The sequence below is a fragment of the Mizuhopecten yessoensis genome, unplaced genomic scaffold (assembly GCF_002113885.1).
Source record: "Mizuhopecten yessoensis strain PY_sf001 unplaced genomic scaffold, ASM211388v2 scaffold716113, whole genome shotgun sequence".
Taxonomy (NCBI): Eukaryota; Metazoa; Mollusca; class Bivalvia; order Pectinida; family Pectinidae; genus Mizuhopecten; species Mizuhopecten yessoensis.
In genome coordinates this window covers 65145-86626 of record NW_018479954.1, presented here as the reverse complement: position 1 = coordinate 86626, position 21482 = coordinate 65145, and positions in this window count along the sequence as shown.

The following is a 21482-nucleotide window of genomic DNA, read 5'->3' as shown; positions in this document are numbered from 1 at the left end:
TGTAAGTTGTCATACTACAACACTGTAAGTTGTCATACTACAACGCTGTAAGTTGTCATACTACAATGCTGTAAGTTGTCATAATACAATGCTGTAGGTTGTCATACTTCAACACTGTAAGTTGTCATACTACAACATTGTAAGTTGTCATACTACAACACTGTAAGTTGTCATACTACAACACTGTAAGTTGTCATAATACAATGTTGTAAGTTGTCATACTTCAACACAGTGGGAGTATCTCTCCAAACATTGTAAGTTGTCATACTACAACACTGTAAGTTGTCATACTACAATGCTGTAAGTTGTCATACTACAATGCTGTAAGTTGTCCTACTTCAACACTGTAAGTTGTCATACTAGAACACTGTAAGTTGTCATACTACAATGCTGTAAGTTGTCATACTTCAACACTGTAAGTTGTCATACAACAACACTGTAAGTTGTCATACTACAATGCTGTAAGTTGTCATACTACAACACTAAGTTGTCATTCTACAATGCTGTAAGTTGTCATACTTCAACACTGTAAGTTGTCATACTACAATGCTGTAAGTTGTCATAATACAATGCTGTAAGTTGTCATAATACAATGCTGTAAGTTGTCATACTACAATGCTGTAATTTGTCATACTACAACACTGTAAGTTGTCATACTACAATGCTGTAAGTTGTCATACTACAATGCTGTAAGTTGTCATACTTCAACACTGTAAGTTGTCATACTACAATGCTGTAAGTTGTCATACTACAATGCTGTAAGTTGTCATACTTCAACACTGTAAGTTGTCATACTACAACATTGTAAGTTGTCATGCTACAACACTGTAAGTTCCTTGACTTGTTATTCATGTATATCCGACACTTTTTAACCTTTTAGATACACGGCAGATGGGCAAACATCACCAGACTGGTGGCACTACACCTAGAATACAGGTAAGTCTGGTTACAATACAAATGTACAGTTAAGGCTGGTGGTACTACACATAGAGTACAGTTAAGGCTGGTGGTACTACACATAGAGTACAGGTAAGGCTGGTGGTACTACACATAGAGTACAGGTAAGGCTGTTGGCACTACACATAGAGTACAGGTAAGGCTGGTGGTACTACACATAGAGTACAGGTAAGGCTGGTGGTACTACACATAGAGTACAGGTAAGGCCGGTGGTACTACACACAGAGTACAGGTAAGGCTTGTGGTATTACACATAGAGTACAGGTAAGGCTGTTGGCACTACACATAGAGTACAGGTAAGGCTGTTGGTACTACACATAGAGTACAGGTAAGGCTGGTGGTATTGCACATAGAGTACAGGTAAGGCTGGTGGTATTGCACATAGAGTACAGGTAAGGCTGGTGGTACTTCACATAGAGTACAGGTAAGGTTGTTGGCACTACACATAGAGTACAGGTATGGCTGGTGGTACTACACATAGAGTACAGGTAAGGTTGTTGGCACTACACATAGAGTACAGGTAAGGCTGGTGGTATTACACATAGAGTACAGGTAAGGCTGGTGCCACTACACATAGAGTACAGGTAAGGTTGTTGGCAATACACATAGAGTACAGGTAAGGCTGGTGCCACTACACATAGAGTACAGGTAAGGCTTGTGGTACTACACATAGAGTACAGGTAAGGCTGGTGGTACTTCACATAGAGTACAGGTAAGGCTGTTGGCACTACACTTAGAGTACAGGTAAGGCTGTTGGCACTTCACATAGAGTACAGGTAAGGCTGGTGGTACTACACATAGAGTACAGGTAAGGCTGATGCCACTACACATATAGTACAGGTATGGCTGGTGGTACTTCACATAGAGTACAGGTAAGGCTGGTGCCACTACACATAGAGTACAGGTAAGGCTGTTGCCACTACACATATAGTACAACAGGTCAGGCTGTTGGCACTACACCTAGAGTACAGGTAAGGCTGGTGGTACTACACATAGAGTACAGGTAAGGCTGTTGCCACTACACATATAGTACAACAGGTCAGGCTGTTGGCACTACACATAGAGTACAGGTAAGGCTGGTGGTATTACACATAGAGTACAGGTAAGGCTGTTGCCACTACACATAGAGTACAACAGGTAAGGCTGTTGGCACTACACATTGAGAACAGATAAGGATGGTGACCATGTACTTACAGTGCTAGTAGAGTATATATGAAAAATGTGCAAATGGTGCCGACTAACTTGACCAGAAGAAATGTTTCTTTAGTTCAGTGGCTAAACATTGGACTAAAAATCAGGGTTTGATCCTGAGTGAATGCACTTATTCTTTGTAGTACTCAGTCCTTTTATACAGGTAAGGATACTTGCCCCACCACACAGGGAGTGCTGGTTACATATAGTGGGTTGAAATTACAAAATTTACCACAAGCAGTTTTGTAAGATTAAGTGTTGAAATTGGACAAAATAAAAATCAGGATATAAAAATATCAATTTGAATCTGTGTGGCAGGTGTAAACATGTTACAATTCCAGCATACTGAAGTATTGTTTTAATTGTTTCAGTTGTCAGCTTCGTGGAGACAGCTGACTTTTGCTGATCGGCCCAAGGTAGATGTAGATATGGTTTTAGTATTAACGGTTTGTAATGCAGTATACTAAAGTTAGTCACACAATCATGAGCTCTACAACATAAACAACAGTAATGTATGATATCCCTCTACAGACTTAGGAGTGACAGGATGTCTTACCTGTACAGGTGTCAATGAGTGATATCCCTCTACAGACTTAGGAGTGACAGGATGTCTTACCTGTACAGGTGTCAATGAGTGATATCCCTCTACAGACATAGGAGTGACAGGATGTCTTACCTGTACAGGTGTCAATGAGTGATATCCCTCTACAGACTTAGGAGTGACAGGATGTCTTACCTGTACAGGTGTCAATGAGTGATATCCCTCTACAGACTTAGGAGTGACAGGATGTCTTACCTGTACAGGTGTCAATGAGTGATATCCCTCTACAGACTTAGGAGTGACAGGATGTCTTACCTGTACAGGTGTCAATGAGTGATATCCCTCTACAGACTTAGGAGTGACAGGATGTCTTACCTGTACAGGTGTCAATGAGTGATATCCCTCTACAGACTTAGGAGTGACAGGATGTCTTACCTGTACAGGTGTCAATGAGTGATATCCCTCTACAGACTTAGGAGTGACAGGATGTCTTACCTGTACAGGTGTCAATGAGTGATATCCCTCTACAGACTTAGGAGTGACAGGATGTCTTACCTGTACAGGTGTCAATGAGTGATATCCCTCTACAGACTTAGGAGTGACAGGATGTCTTACCTGTACAGGTGTCAATGAGTGATATCCCTCTACAGACTTAGGAGTGACAGGATGTCTTACCTGTACAGGTGTCAATGAGTGATATCCCTCTACAGACTTAGGAGTGACAGGATGTCTTACCTGTACAGGTGTCAATGAGTGATATCCCTCTACAGACTTAGGAGTGACAGGATGTCTTACCTGTACAGGTGTCAATGAGTGATATCCCTCTACAGACTTAGGAGTGACAGGATGTCTTACCTGTACAGGTGTCAATGAGTGATATCCCTCTACAGACTTAGGAGTGACAGGATGTCTTACCTGTACAGGTGTCAATGAGTGATATCCCTCTACAGACTTAGGAGTGACAGGATGTCTTACCTGTACAGGTGTCAATGAGTGATATCCCTCTACAGACTTAGGAGTGACAGGATGTCTTACCTGTACAGGTGTCAATGAGTGATATCCCTCTACAGACTTAGGAGTGACAGGATGTCTTACCTGTACAGGTGTCAATGAGTGATATCCCTCTACAGACTTAGGAGTGACAGGATGTCTTACCTGTACAGGTGTCAATGAGTGATATCCCTCTACAGACTTAGGAGTGACAGGATGTCTTACCTGTACAGGTGTCAATGAGTGATATCCCTCTACAGACTTAGGAGTGACAGGATGTCTTACCTGTACAGGTGTCAATGAGTGATATCCCTCTACAGACTTAGGAGTGACAGGATGTCTTACCTGTACAGGTGTCAATGAGTGATATCCCTCTACAGACTTAGGAGTGACAGGATGTCTTACCTGTACAGGTGTCAATGAGTGATATCCCTCTACAGACTTAGGAGTGACAGGATGTCTTACCTGTACAGGTGTCAATGAGTGATATCCCTCTACAGACATAGGAGTGACAGGATGTCTTACCTGTACAGGTGTCAATGAGTGATATCCCTCTACAGACATAGGAGTGACAGGATGTCTTACATGTACAGGTGTTATGAGCAAAATCCCTGTACAGAAAGGAGAGGGATGAACAAGCTACCTGTGAGGTGAAAATGTGTGGTCATGTACAAATGAAAGACAACCGAAGAAAACTACATCTACAGTATAGAGGAAATACCAGAAACACCATACATTTTGTATGTGATAAATACTGATAATATTTCTGTGTTTGTGATGATTGCTGGTGATAATGGCGCATAAGATATAACTGTATCGAAAATCAGGTAAGAGAATGTGGGACTATATACAAGTATGTGAGAACGAACTTGCATACATGTAATTATATATTTTATATAGTTATTTGTGATAAAAAAAGAAATAANATGACTTTGACTTATATTCAAGGTCACAGGGGTCAAATTTGTTTAAAATCTTTAAACAACCTCTTATGAATAACCATGGGTCCCAGTATGTTTATACTTTGCAAGTTGCATCCCGAGATGAAAGGCTATACAATGTAATGACTTTGTTCGACTTTCAATCACAGTGGTGAAATGTTTTTAAAAAAATTAACAGGGTCTTTTAAATGAATCTTAATCATAAATACTGATATTTTGCCTGTAGCTTTATTTTAGATCACTTTTAAGGTTACAAGTGTGAGTTTTATACCAGGTGAGCGATGCAGGCCCATTGGGCCTCTTGTATAGGTTTTGGAGTCTTGTTTTAACCTTATCCCACTAGTCAAACGTCTGTTCCCTGCTATCAAATACAAAACAATTTAAGAAACGTAAACCATCGTAAGACACTGGTTATCATCTTTTAATAACCAAGCCTGATACCCTTCCTCGGAACGATCAAGACATTGTGTCCGTTAGTAACAGTTACAGTGGGTCGGTGTTTGGATTTTAAATACTGTCCTCTTCTCCACACACAATTGTACACACATTCAGGTGGCCGAGTTAGCCTCTAGTCTAACCATATAAGTCACAATAAAAGGCCAACCTGAAGAAAATTGAAACAAACATTTTCACAATCACGAATATCCAAATTTTAAAATAAAAGGTCTGTTTTAATCAACCTTTGGCAAAACAAGTTTCTTGCACACTTAAGGGCCAAGAAAATACTGAAAATCATACATTTTACAAACTTTAAGTTTGATGTCTAACTATGCATAATTGTCAACATTTTAAATTTTCTACAGGGGAGATTATGCGTGCTCAGAATTAAAAGCATGAATAAAATGTGTGTTTGTATACCCTAGAGAAACATGTTTCTTTTTAATGGCATCTTTTGAGCTGTGCTTTCAGATGAAATCCTTGGGGAATAGGAATAGTTTAGCAAGTTCGGTCCAAAATAGCGAAGTCGACAAGTATGATAATGGTGTTGCATTATGGAAACTATACCATGTCCAGGAAAACCAACTAAATCACAATATCTATTAAGACTGTTGCATAAGACTGATTTTATTATGAAAACTATCCAACCATCAATATGTTATAAGATTTGTTAAGAATATGACATTGGATTTTGAGGCTATTTTGAAAATTGCAAATAGAATGAAGTAAATGCAAAAAGGATACTGTTTTGACAGTTATTAATTTAGAAGTAGGTATTGTTACTAAATTTTTATTTAAGTCAAATATTTCTACCGAGTAAAATCTATCCGCCTATAGACCGGTTGAATTGATTAAGAGTCAAAAGCCGTATGATTACTAAATAATTGAACAAAAAGGCAGTTTAAGCAGCTTGTATTCACACACGAAGGCCGTTAAGCTGACTGTTTGTTAGGCAGTTTAAGCAGCTTGTATTTACACACAAAGGCCGTAAAGCTGACTGTTTGTAAGGCAGTTTAAGCAGCTTGTATTCACACACGAAGGCCGTTAAGCTGACTGTTTGTTAGGCAGTTTAAGCAGCTTGTATTTACACACAAAGGTCGTAAAGCCGACTATTTGTAAGGCAGTTTAAGCAGCTTGTATTTGCACACAAAGGCTGTAAAGCTGACTATTTGTAAGGCAGTTTAAGCAGCTTGTATTCACACACGAAGGCCGTAAAGCTGACTGTTTGTATTCACACAGCAGCTTGTATTCACACACGAAGGCCGTAAAGCTGACTATCTGCAAGGCAGTTTAAGCAGCTTGTATTCACACACGAAGTCCGTAAAGCTGACTATTTGTAAGGCAGTTTAAGCAGCTTGTATTCAAACACGAAGGCCGTAAAGCTGACTGTTTGTAAGGCAGTTTAAACAGCTTGTATTCACACACGAAGGTCGTAAAGCTGACTGTTTGTAAGGCAGTTTAAACAGCTTGTATTCACACACGAAGGTCGTAAAGCTGACTGTTTGTAAGGCAGTTTAAGCAGCTTGTATTCAGACATGAAGGTCGTAAAACTGACTATTTGTCAGGCAGTATAAGCAGCTTGTATTCACACACGAAGGCCGTAAAGCTGACTATCTGTAAGGCAGGTTAAGCAGCTTGTATTCACACACGAAGGCCGTAAAGCTGACTATCTGTAAGGCAGGTTAAGCAGCTTGTATTCACACACGAAGGCCGTAAAGCTGACTGTTTGTATTCACACAGCAGCTTGTATTCACACACGAAGGCCGTAAAGCTGACTATCTGCAAGGCAGTTTAAGCAGCTTGTATTCACACACGAAGGCCATAAAGCTGACTGTTTGTAAGGCAGTTTAAGCAGCTTGTATTCAGACATGAAGGTCGTAAAACTGACTATTTGTCAGGCAGTATAAGCAGCTTGTTTTCACACACGAAGGCCGTAAAGCTGACTGTAAGGCAGTTTAAGCAGCTTGTATTCACACACGAAGTCCGTAAAGCTGACTATTTGTAAGGCAGTTTAAGCAGCTTGTATTTGCACACAAAGACTGTAAAGCTGACTATTTGTAAGGCAGTTTAAGCACCTTTATTCACACTCGAAGGCCGTAAAGCTGACTGTAAGGCAGTTTAAGCAGCTTGTATTTACACACAAAGGTCGTAAAGCCGACTATTTGTAAGGCAGTTTAAGCAGCTTGTATTCAGACATGAAGGTCGTAAAACTGACTATTTGTCAGGCAGTATAAGCAGCCTATATTTACACACGAAGGCCGTAAAGCTGACTATTTGTAAGGCAGTTTAAGCACCTTTATTCACACACGAAGGCCGTAAAGCTGACTGTAAGGCAGTTTAAGCAGCTTGTATTCAAACACGAAGGACGTAAAGCTGATGGTTTGTATCCACACGCGATGGCCGTAAAGCTGACGATTTGTAAGGTAGTTTAAGCAGCTTGCATTCACACACGAAGGCTGTAAAGCTGACTGTTTGTAAGGTAGTTTAAGCAGCTTGTTTTCACACACGAAGGCCGTACAGCTGACTGTTTGTAAGGTAGTTTAAGAAGCTTGTATTAACACACGAAGGCCGTAAGGCTGACTATTTGTAAGGTAGTTTAAGAAGCTTGTATTTACACACAAAGGCCGTAAAGCTGTCTGTAAGGCAGTTTAAGCATCTTGTATTCACACACTAAGGCCATAAAATTGACTCTTTGTCAGGCAGTTTAAGCAGCTTGCATTCACACACGAAGGGCGTAAAGCTGACTGTATGGCAGTTTAAGAAGCTTGTATTAACACACGAAGGCCGTAAGGCTGACTATTTGTAAGGTAGGTTAAGCAGCTTGTATTCAGACATGGAGGTCGTTAAACTGACTATTTGTCAGGCAGTATAAGCAGCTTGTATTAACACACGAAGGCCGTAAGGCTGACTGTAAGGCAGATTAAGCAGCTTGTATTTACACACAAAGGCCGTAAAGCTGACTATTTGTAAGGTAGTTTAAGCAGCTTGTTTTCACACACTAAGGCCATAAAATTGACTATTTGTAAGGCAGTTTAAGCAGCTTGTATTCACACACGAAGGCCGTACAGCTGACTATTTGTAAGGCAGTTTAAGCAGCTTGTATTCACACACGAAGGCCGTAAAGCTGACTGTTTGTATTGTGTTTAAGCAGCTTGTATTCACACACGAAGGCCGTAAAGCTGACTATTTGTAAGGCAGTTTAAGCAGCTTGTATTCACACACGAAGGCCGTAAAGCTGACTGTTTGTATTCACACACGAAGGCCGTACAGGTGACTGTTTGTATTCACACAAGAAGGACGTAAAGCTGATGGTTTGTATCCACACGCGATGGCCGTAAAGCTGACTGTTTGTAATCACACACGAAGGCCGTAAAGCTGACTGTTTGTATTCACACACGAAGGCCGTAAAGCTGACTGTTTGTATTGTGTTTAAGCAGCTTGTATTCACACACGAAGGCCGTACAGCAGACTATTTGTATTGTGTTTGTTAAACGGAATACAAATGCCGTTATGGTGAAAGTATGTTGAAAAAGAACGACCAATCAGGATGGCAAAAACCTCATCTCTTGCAAAACTTGACAGAAATGTTCATAAATTATAAACAAAGTGCATTTTTTTTTACGTTAAACATCTCATTAGAGGGTCGTTTGTAATACGTTAAATGTATGATTTTCCTTGTTTTTCTTGATATCAGTGGTCATAAAGACTGTTGACTCCGAGGTTGGTTTGGGCACACTTTCCGTGTTACAATATAGATATCTATGAATGTGCCTAAAGTGTTGCAATTGCCTGACCATTCTGTATTTGGCCATCAGTTCTATATACTGGAAATATCTACCTTCCGTAGGGTCTGCCATTTCCACAGTCACGAGCTGCTTCCCCTTGCACCACACTTCTACAATACAAGTCAGGTCGTAGATCTACAAAATGACGAGAAAAATCGGTTGCCCATACATGAAGTGCATTTGCATGTCGTTTCATAGATACCATTTGCCTGTCCGTGCCATGTTACTGGGTTTTGGCTTCACGATCCGGACGTGAATAGGGTATGGGTTCAGACCCCTCCGACTACCCCTTCCTTTCTACTGTGCGCCAAGTAGCTCCCAGATCCCATATATAGCGACATTAGCTAGGCGCTGTCTGTCACGTGGTCACCGCGTGGTTCAAACTGACCCTTCTTTCCAAACGCATTAAACCTGGTTCTGTTTTTTAGAACCTGATCTGTAGATATACAACGGTGATGGTAACACGGCAGCGTCATAGTCCGACATCGGCTAAAGCGTTGAATAAGACCAGATGGATGCCGATGTATGCTTCTAATACGTGCCCTTTTTATATGCGTTTATTCATCCTTGAAGCATGGCTGTGTCCTCCTTCTCCTCATGGTTCAGATGTCTTGTGTTTTCTTGGTTCCACTTTCCTAAATAGATTGAAATTTACTTTTCCTCCAGTTTGGCATCGTCTCTATACACGATCGTTCCATTTTTGGAAGAATGAACTACAGCTACAGGAAAACAAAAGAAACTAAATGTTTTAAGAATTCAGAAATCCAAAAGGAAAACAGAAATGTCTTCATCAAAAACGTGATCGTGATTATTTCATAAAATAAGAATAACAATTCTTGAAAACTTTTTAAATTACACCAAATCCAAGACGGCCTAACTATACCTCCTCTATGACGTGGTAAGCTACTCCGCAAATATGGCCCAACAAAATATAATAGGCCTCGATAAAACCAACGGCAGGGTGCTGATCTACTTCAGCACTGATCTGGACGCCACAAAAAGTTGGAAACAGACTGGCGACGCTCCGATATAACAATCTTCTGTAAACAAGTATCTCGCCATCAATGTTTCGTCCCACACATTCACAAAGTTCAAAGAGTTAATTCGACTCAGTACCTTCGCTTTATCGTTTCAAGTTAGATCAACATACATGTATATAGCTTTGATACTTCCATATTAAATCAGTGGCCAGACTGTTTGTTGACGATAACTTCATAATCAACCAAAAATAACAAAAGTCATACCTATAAGGCAATGGTCCGCTCTTAACTTTAATACCGCTCTTCTGTTTCGGATACTTGCCATAACACCCAAAATATCGAGCTAGATTTGTTTTTAGAAAATGGCGTTTGATCATCTATTACTTCCACATTATCAGTTCAGGAAGAGGATGATTAAATCGCCTTATTGGCCGACTCTCCGTATCTATAAACTAAGTAACATGTTTCATACATTTCATGTTTAAAGTACACCAGGTCGTCGTTGTTCCTTCTGATCTCCTTGTCGGCCCCTCTAAGAATCACGATCTTGCCAAAACACCTCTTTGAGATAGATACAATCATCAAGACTCGTCTTAACATAATCCGTCTTTCCACGGAATGTCATGTAATGCACTCGTTCTCTTTTGGTTAGCAATAAGGATGAGTTTAGATCCAGCACATCTGAGGAAACTCTCTACCTATTATTGTATATTATCCATACAGCACATCCATGGATTTTTCTATGTGTGGCACTGCGATAACTACAGTACGATATGTACTCTGTCACTGCCATCAGACAAATTATTAGTAAGTAGTATTTTGCTATGTGGCGTGATTGTGAGTTCAGATTTATTAATTCGGGACTCCGTCTGCTTCCTTACTCATTACTGATCCGGTTAATATTTTCTTTCTTCCGGTGTTCAACACGTTTAACACCAAATCGCCTTTCCGTCTATCCAATATGCGATACGTCACAGTTATTTCATCCGATTTTGCACACGTATTCTGCGATGTTTGTTTCGGGTACTTTATCCTCAGAGTGTAGTAGGACTTGCCGGGGTATGTTATTGCGTTTCATGGCTGTTTATATGAAGGATAACCACCAAACCTCTGATTTAGACATTCTCCTTAAATGTGTCAGTTCTTGTTCTTGACTTTCTAATTCACCATCAATGACGATACCATCTATCAGCAACGCTTCATAACAACTCTTTGAAGTCTTCGATTATAGACAATTTGTTAATGGAACATCCTGGGCAAGAGGCAATAACCACTGCTCCAAAATGTGCAAGCCGTGGGGTTTTGGAAACAACGTGTTGAGATAACGGATCTACTCGAGAAAGGGTCACAGAAGGATTCTTTGCACAAATCAACAACGTAGATTGAAAAAAAACCCATTAAATTCATATGTCAAGGAAAAGAAATCAATGATACTGCGTCCTCCGTCGACATTCTACCTGTTAAGAAGCATTACGGATTCGTGAAAATACTGGACTATGGAAAAGTGACACTCGTGGACCAACACTGAACGTATAATCACGCTGCTCAGATATCTGAAATAATTGTTACAGACGTGAAAGCGAGAGCTCTTCCACGAGACTGTGGGAACATGGATATCCGGAACAGACACTCATAATGGTAAACTCTCAATTGTTAGTAAGGAGAAGAACAAGGAAAGACCAATCAAGGAGAAGAACAGCATGATATGCCCGGTGGTTATCCCTTATATAAAGTTAATAAGGATAAAACTACAGAAGAAAACGCCACAGATTGCGTGTGGGAAAATGTCAGAGATGCGCTGGTTCGTACTCCTGAGAAAAGCGGTTTGGTGTCCCACTCTGTGAACACCTGATCTGACAATATATCCCGAGAGCGAAAGAAACTCAACGGGTCAAAAATGAAGCAGTCCTAGATAAATAAAAAAAATATCGGCAACCACAGATCCAGGCATACAACAAAAGCATGTCATAGACTGTGGATGATTCCAAAGCAGTTGGCCTGTTCAAGCAGCAGATGAAAACGGTAATTTGGACACGACGTAGTAGGTCAGATCTGATAGACGATAAGTGAGTCTATGAACAATCGCACTTTTATCATGAATACATAAAGGTATTTAATTACAACCGAAGCGATTAGCCGATCGATTGTCTTGTCTTCTCGTACAAAGTAAATAACGAACTGTACCTACGTCTTACTGGTCAATTGACCAGTGAAAGTGACACGGTACATATCGAACTAGGGTCGTCGATACGTCACACGTCTCACTGATTAGTTATTCTGGGTTTCCGACTTAAAATCCCTCTTTACTCAAGTCAGTGGTAGACATGTGATTTGTTGCATATCGCGGCGCTATACAAAGCCAGCGCTTGTGGTTGCTTGCACATGCTCATTTCGATTCCGTCAACCATTGTCATACAAACGTCATACGACATCAGTGATCAAGGCAACCGAGGAAGAAGAGCAATATTTTAGCGTTTTGTTATCGTCCACATGGGAACATTTAGTTTAAGGACTTGTCTTCAAGAATATGTTTTGTGATACCGAATCGAGGTTATATCCTTGACAGCTTGCGTTTCCTTGTACACCCAATACGTATGTGTAGTTACTGGTTGTTAATCTCTCCCTACTGTCTGTTGTTATGGGGGTTTCTTACCAGTGTTTAGGCCTGCAGTTGCTGTCTTCTTTATCTACTCTGTAAATGAAATATTGCAACCAATCTCGACGCCCTCCTTCAGTATATACCACACCACAGACAGCGCGGTTGATTATCATTGAAGAAGGTTCAGCTCCAGAACACGATGGTGCTGCAAAGCTTTGTGGCGGTGTCGTTCCTTTCGCTTTGCTGAAATCAAATCAGTAGACAAAAATATACAAATAATAATGCTCGACTGGATATTTCCGGAAATCCTTTCTTGCATGTATGGACGTACGCACTGGATACCTTACTAGCTGTGGACCGCTCAGTCAGCTCTGTAAAGTCAATATAGGTTTTCACCTTTAGCAGAGAATTGTACAAATATCTTTTTAGTCTGCTTAATTTTGTACATCCATTCTCTAACAAGCCGATATAGCCTCGTGTTGAAGAGTACCTACCAAGGGGCCAAAGCCACCGCACATTCCGTGACACTACTGTGACGTTTACAGGGGTTCGTATCAGTCACTTCCACCGCAGCATTCCGTGACACTACTGTGACGTTTACATGGGATCGTATCAGTCACTTCCAATGCAGCATTCCGTGACACTACTGTGACGTTTACAGGGGATCGTATCAGTCACTTCCACCGCGGCATTCCGTGACACTACTGTGACGTGTTCCATTAAGTTAGAGTGATAATGATATCCCACCATTCCTTATGTCCTAAACCTCTTTGGTTTGTGTGGGTTCCTTTTTGTCCTGGTCGTCTCTAGAGCTCTATATTGTCTGTCCCAGAGGATCATGTCACTCTACATCCTCAGCCTAATCTGTTGTCCCTCTACTGTATCCAGAACCAATACTACTAGTATGAACTTGTAAAGGTTCAAAACAAAGCCCGTCCTTTCCTTGTGTGTAGTTCTGCCTTCATTATTATCCATTATCTTTCTCAGCTCATTTTTCTTGTTTTTTCTTTTTCATTTCTGCAGGTATTCTAAGCATGTGTCGACCACTTTCATGCAAGTTTGAATTCCTTGTGTTTATTGTTCTTATCTTCATGAGTGGAATCGGTCTCTTGTCTGTGTCGTGTTTTCCCCCTTTTGTCCAATCATGATGCTTCTAAAAACTGATCAGACTCCATATCTTGTTACCAGAAGTTGATCATCTCATCGTATCCTGATTTTTAAGTATACCTGCCGAATGACCTCTAATGATTGAGATAGTCTCTCACCATTTAGCAGGGTAGATAGGGTTACCCAAATTAATTTGATAGCAGGCCCTATAAACCGGCTCTCCCATGGGTCAAAGTAATATTATGTTACCATAACAAAATTCAAAATATTTGTTTTCATGAGATCCAATTCTTGATTCGAAGTTTCAAAAATCACTAACAATCATTATTGAATATCATTGCGTGGCAGCTGCACATGTGTAGTCATTGGCGAGCACCACCGACAGAGCGAACGCCCTCTCCAGTGGGCAAGAGACTGTCAACATAGGTTTATTTGACGAGTTCAAAATGTGTCATAACTTTTGATTGAGAAGAGAAGACAATAGTGTTCAAGAACAGAGAGTATTTTTTTTTACGTTGTCAAAACTGGCAAGTGCAAGTACTACGACTTCGGTTTTTGACATTATGATTAAACCTGTATTCAAACAAATACTAAGATCTTTACAAAACGATCAGATGTCAGCAAAAAATGCTTATTTGCATCGTAAGCTATTGCAAAAGCTAAAGTCGTGATGTTTTTTATGTAACGACTATTGCAAAAAAACGAAAACACTTGTTTGGTAACGTCAAAGTGTTCTGAAAATAGCTTACGTGAGCCTAAACTGCTAATTTCATTTGTAAGAACATCCGTCAATTGACTTTAAATCATCCTGTGAGTTTTCAATGGACCAATAAAACGACGGTTTGGTGATCCATTCATGGTACTCACACCTAATGTATTCGTCAAAACCGGTCACACCTCTTTACAAAGTTGGATCGTGTACCACTTGACTCAAAAACACTGGGCGGACCTCCATCCGTACCACGGCTATTGACCAGGTAAACTGTTCACCACATCCGCTTACGTAGAGCAAGAGGCATCATGAAATATTCAACTCTCGCTAGCAACATGCGGTGTATACTAGTGTATCTCGTATTCTTCATATATAATGCTAAACACATTAATCTGATATTAACGAAATCCTGTTGACCCCTGTTATACTAACTACATGATCACGTAACTCGTCCAGGTGACAGGCTGAACCCTGCCACACGTACAGGAGTGGACGCAGCACGTGTCGGTTACAGGTGTTGGACAGTTCATTATATCACGGATGAGGAAGTTGGATCACTCAAGTTTGGACATCAACACTGATGGGTCACCAGGCGGTCATTCGGCGTTGACCATAACCGTATAGCGCACTGCGTTTGTAAAATATAAAGTAATCTCAAGATACCGCTCTCTGGAATGACGTTGTTCCCGCAGTTATCTCCAGATACCGCTCTCTGGAATGACGTCGTTACCAAATGCCCTACGTGGCCAGTTATTTGACCAGTAAGTATGTGTAAACTTGTCATGTCACACATGTTTTTTTTAGATATTTCAACATATTTTAACAGGTCATTGTTTTCAGGTGACTTTTTGAAATAGTATAATCTCACATAATCATGTTACAATGGATCGTATCATAAATATTCATGTTATAATGTGTCATATTATATAAAGTCATGTTATTATGTGTCATATTATATAGGGTCATGTTATAATGTGTCATAATATATAAAGTCATGTTATTATGTGTCATATTATATACGGTCATGTTATAATGTGTCATATTATATAAGGTCATGTAATATTGTGTCATACTATATCAGGTAATGTTATAATGTGTCATATTTCATAAGGTCATGTTATAATGTGTCATATTATATAAGGCCATATTATAATGTGATATACTACTGATAAGGTCATAAAATGTGTCATATTATATCAGGTCATGTCATAATGTGTCATATTATATAAGGCCATAAAATAATGTGTCATACTACTGATAAGGTCATATTATAATATGTAATATCATATTACGTCATGCTATAATGTGTCATACTATATAAGATCATGTAATTATGTGTCATACTATATAAAGTCATGTTCTAATGTGTCATATTATATAAGGGTATGTTATAATGTATCATATTACTGAAAAGGTCATCTTATAATATGTCATATTATAAAAGGTCATGTGATAATGTGTCATACTACTGATAAGGTCATGTTATAATGTGTCATATTATAAAAGGTCATGTTATAATGTGTCATATTATATGAGGTCATGTTATAATGTGTCATATTATATAAGGTCATGTTATAATGTGTCATATTATATCAGGTCATGTTATATTGTGTCATAATATATAAGGTCATGTTATATTGTGTCATAGTATGTGAGGTCATATTATAATGTGTGATATTGTATAAGGCCGTGTTATAATGTGTCATATTATATAAAGTCATGTTATAATGTGTCATACTATATAAGGTCGTGTTATAATGTGTCATACTATATAAGGACATGTTATAATGTGTCATATTATATAAAGTCATGTTATAATGTGTCATACTATATAAGGTCGTGTTATAATGTGTCATACTATATAAGGACATGTTATAATGTGTCATATTATAAAAGGTCATGTCATAATGTGTCATACTATATATGGTTATGTTATGTTGTGTCATATTATATAAGGTCATGTTATAATTTGTCATATTATATAAAATCATGTTATAATGTGTCATATTATATAGGGTCATGTTATAATGTATCATACTACTGATAAGGTCATGTTATAATATGTCATACTATTTAAGGCCTTGTTATGATGTGTCATATTATATAGGGTCATGTTATGATGTGTCATACTATATAAGGTCATGATATAATGTGTCATACTACTGATAATGTCATGTTATAATGTGTCATATTATATAAGGTCATGTTATAATGTATCATATTACTGATAAAGTCATCCTATAATATGTCATATTATAAAAGGTCATGTTATAATGTGTCATACTACTGATAATGTCATGTTGTAACGTGTCATATTATATAAGGTCATGTTATAATGTGTGATATTATATAAGGTCATGGTATAATTTGCCATACTACTGATAAGGTCATGTTATAATGTGTCATATTATATAAGGTCATGTTATAATGTGTCATATTATATAAGATCATGTTATAATCTGCCATACTATATAAGGTCATGTTATAATGTGTCATATTATATAGGGTCATGTTATAATGTGTCATACTATATAAGGTCATGATATAATGTGTCATACTACTGATAATGTCATGTTATAATGTGTCATACTATATAAGGTCATGTTATAATGTGTCATACTACTGATAAGGTCATGTAATAATGTGTCATACTACTGATAAGGTCATGTTATAATGTGTCATACTATATAAAGTTGTGTTATAATGTGTCATATTATATAAGGTCATGTTATTATGTGTCATATTATATAAGGTCATGCTATAATGTGTCATATTATATAGGGTCATGTCATAATGTGTCATACTATATAAAGTCATGTTATAATGTGTCATACTACTGATAAGGTCATGTTATAATGTGTCATACTATATAAGGCCTTGTTATGATGTGTCATACTACTGATAAGGTCATGTTGTAACGTGTCATATTATATAAAGTCATGTTATAATGTGTCATAATATATAAGGTCATATTATAATGTGTTATATTATATAAGGTCAGGGTATAATGTGTCATATTGTATAAGGTCATGTTATAATGTGTCATACTACTGATAATGTCATGTTATAATGTGTCATACTATGTAAGGTCATGTTATAATGTATCATATTACTGATAAAGTCATCCTATAATATGTCATATTATAAAAGGTCATGTGATAATGTGTCATATTATATAAGGTCATGTTGTAATGTGTCATATTATGTCAGGTCATGTTATATTGTGTCATATATAAGGTCATGTTATAATGTGTCATACTATATAAGGTCATGTTATTATGTGTCATACTACTGATAAGGTCATGTTATAATGTATTATATTACTGATAAGGTCATCTTATAATATGTCATATTATAAAAGGTCATGTGATAATGTGTCATACTACTGATAAGGTCATGTTATAATGTGTCATATTATATAAGGTCATGTTATAATGTGTCATACTTTATAAGGTCATGTTGTAATGTATCATATTATATAGGGTCATGTTATAATATGTCATATTATATAAGGTCATGTTATAATGTGTGATGTTATATAAGGTCATGGTATAATGTGTCATACTATATAAGGTCATGTTATTATGTGTCATACTACTGATAAGGTCATGTTATAATGTATCATATTACTGATAACGTCATCTTATAATATGTCATATTATAAAAGGTCATGTGATAATGTGTCATACTACTGATAAGGTCATGTTATAATGTGTCATATTATATAAGGTCATGTTATAATGTGTCATACTTTATAAGGTCATGTTGTAATGTATCATATGATATAGGGTCATGTTATAATATGTCATATTATATTAGGTCATGTTATAATGTGTGATGTTATATAAGGTCATGGTATAATGTGTCATATTATATAAGGTCATGTTATTATGTGTCATATTATATAAGGTCATGCTATAATGTGTCATATTATATAGGGTCATGTCATAATGTGTCATAATATATAAAGTCATGTTATAATGTGTCATACTATATAAGGTCATGTTATAATGTGTCATACTACTGATAAGGTCATGTAATAGTGTGTCATACTATATAAAGTCGTGTTATAATGTAGCATATTACTGATAAGGTCATCTTATAATATGTCATATTATGAAAGGTCATGTGATAATGTGTCATATTATATAAGGTCATGTTATAATGTGACATACTATATAAGGCCTTGTTATGATGTGTCATACTACTGATAAGGTCATGTTATAATGTGTCATATTATATAGGGTCATGTTATAATGTGTCATATTATATAAGGTCATGTTATAATGTATCATATTACTGCAAAGGTCATCTTATAATGTGTCATATTATAAAAGGTCATGGTATAATGTGTCATATTATATAAGGTCATATTATAATGTGTTATATTAGATAAGGTCATGGTATAATGTGTCATATTATATAGGGTCATGTTATAATGTGTCATATTATAAAAGGTCATGTTATAATGTGTCATATTATAAAAGGTCATGGTATAATGTGTCATATTATATAAGGTCATGTTTTAATGTGTCATACTATATAAGGTCATGTTATAATGTATCATATTATATAAGGTCATGTTATAATGTGTCATACTATATAAGGTCATGGTATAATGTATCATATTATATAGGGTCATGTTATAATATGTCATAGCATATAAGGTCATGTTATAATATGTCATATTATATAAGGTCATGTTATAATGTGTCATATTATATAAGGTCATGTTTTAATGTGTCATACTATATAAGGTCATGGTATAATGTATCATATTATATAGGGTCATGTTATAATATGTCATATTATGTAAGGTCATGTTATAATGTGTGATGTTATATAAGGTCATGGTATAATGTGTCATACTATATAAGGTCATGTTATTATGTGTCATACTACTGATAAGGTCATATTATAATGTATTATATTACTGATAAGGTCATCTTATAATATGTCATATTATAAAAGGTCATGTGATAATGTGTCATACTACTGATAAGGCCATGTTATAATGTGTCATATTGTATAGGGTCATGTTATAATGTGTCATACTTTATAAGGTCATGTTGTAATGTATCATATTATATAGGGTCATGTTATAATATGTCATATTATATAAGGTCATGTTATAATGTGTGATGTTATATAAGGTCATGGTATAATGTGTCATACTATATAAGGTCATGTTATTATGTGTCATACTACTGATAAGGTCATGTTATAATGTGTCATACTACTGATAAGGTCATGTTATAATGTGTCATACTATATAAAGTTGTGTTATAATGTGTCATATTATATAAGGTCATGTTATTATGTGTCATATTATATAAGGTCATGCTATAATGTGTCATATTATATAGGGTCATGTCATAATGTGTCATACTATATAAAGTCATGTTATAATGTCATACTATATAAGGTCATGTTATAATGTGTCATACTACTGATAAGGTCATGTAATAATGTGTCATACTACTGATAAGGTCATGTTATAATGTGTCATACTATATAAAGTTGTGTTATAATGTGTCATATTATATAATGTCATGTTATTATGTGTCATATTATATAAGGTCATGCTATAATGTGTCATATTATATAGGGTCATGTCATAATGTGTCATACTATATAAAGTCATGTTATAATGTCATACTATATAAGGTCATGTTATAATGTGTCATACTACTGATAAGGTCATGTAATAATGTGTCATACTACTGATAAGGTCATGTTATAATGTGTCATACTATATAAAGTTGTGTTATAATGTGTCATATTATATAATGTCATGTTATTATGTGTCATATTATATAAGGTCATGCTATAATGTGTCATATTATATAGGGTCATGTCATAATGTGTCATACTATATAAAGTCATGTTATAATGTCATACTATATAAGGTCATGTTATAATGTGTCATACTACTGATAAGGTCATGTAATAATGTGTCATACTACTGATAAGGTCATGTTATAATGTGTCATACTATATAAAGTTGTGTTATAATGTGTCATATTATATAATGTCATGTTATTATGTGTCATATTATATAAGGTCATGCTATAATGTGTCATTATATAGGGTCATGTCATAATGTGTCATACTATATAAAGTCATGTTATAATGTGTCATACTACTGATAAGGTCATGTTATAATGTGTCATACTATATAAGGCCTTCTTATGATGTGTCATACTACTGATAAGGTCATGTTGTAACGTGTCATATTATATAAAGTCATGTTATAATGTGTCATAATATATAGGGTCATGGTATAATTTGTCATACTACTGATAAGGTCATGTTATAATGTGTCATATTATATAAGGTCATGTTATAATGTGTCATATTATATAAGGTCATGGTATAATGTGTCATATTATATAAGGTCATGTGATAATGTGTCATACTACTGATAATGTCATGTTATAAAGTGTCATATTATATAAGGTCATCTTATAATGTATCATATTACTGATAAGGTCATCTTATAATATGTCATATTATAAAAGGTCATGTGATAATGTGTCATATTATATAAGGTCATGTTATAATGTGTCATATTATATAAGGTCATATTATAATGTGTTATATTAGATAAGGTCATGGTATAATGTGTCATATTATATAAGGTCATGTTATAATGTGTCATACTACTGATAATGTCATGTTATAATGTTTCATATTATATAAGGTCATGTTATATTGTGTCATATATAAGGTCATGTTATAATGTGTCAAACTATATAAGGAAATTTTATAATGTGTCATATTATATAAGGTCATGTTATAATGTGTCATATTATATAAGGTCATGTTATAATGTGTCATACTACTGATAAGGTCATGCGTATTTTGTGTCAGACTATAAAATATAAGGTTACAATGTGTCATACTTTCTAAGGTCATTTTAAAATGTGTCATATTATATATAAAGTCATGTTATAATGTGTCATTCTATATAAGGTCATGTTATAATGTGTCATATTACTGATAAGGTCATGTTATAATATGTCATACTATGTAATGTCATGTTGTAATATGTAATGCTTAAGAGCATGCTATAATGTGTCATACTATAAATGTCATGTTATAATGTGTCATACTATATAAGGTCATGCTATAATGTGTCATACTACATAAGGTCATGCTATAATGTGTCATACTACATAAGGTAATGTTTTAATGTGTCATAATATATCAGGTCATGTTATAATATGTCATACTATACA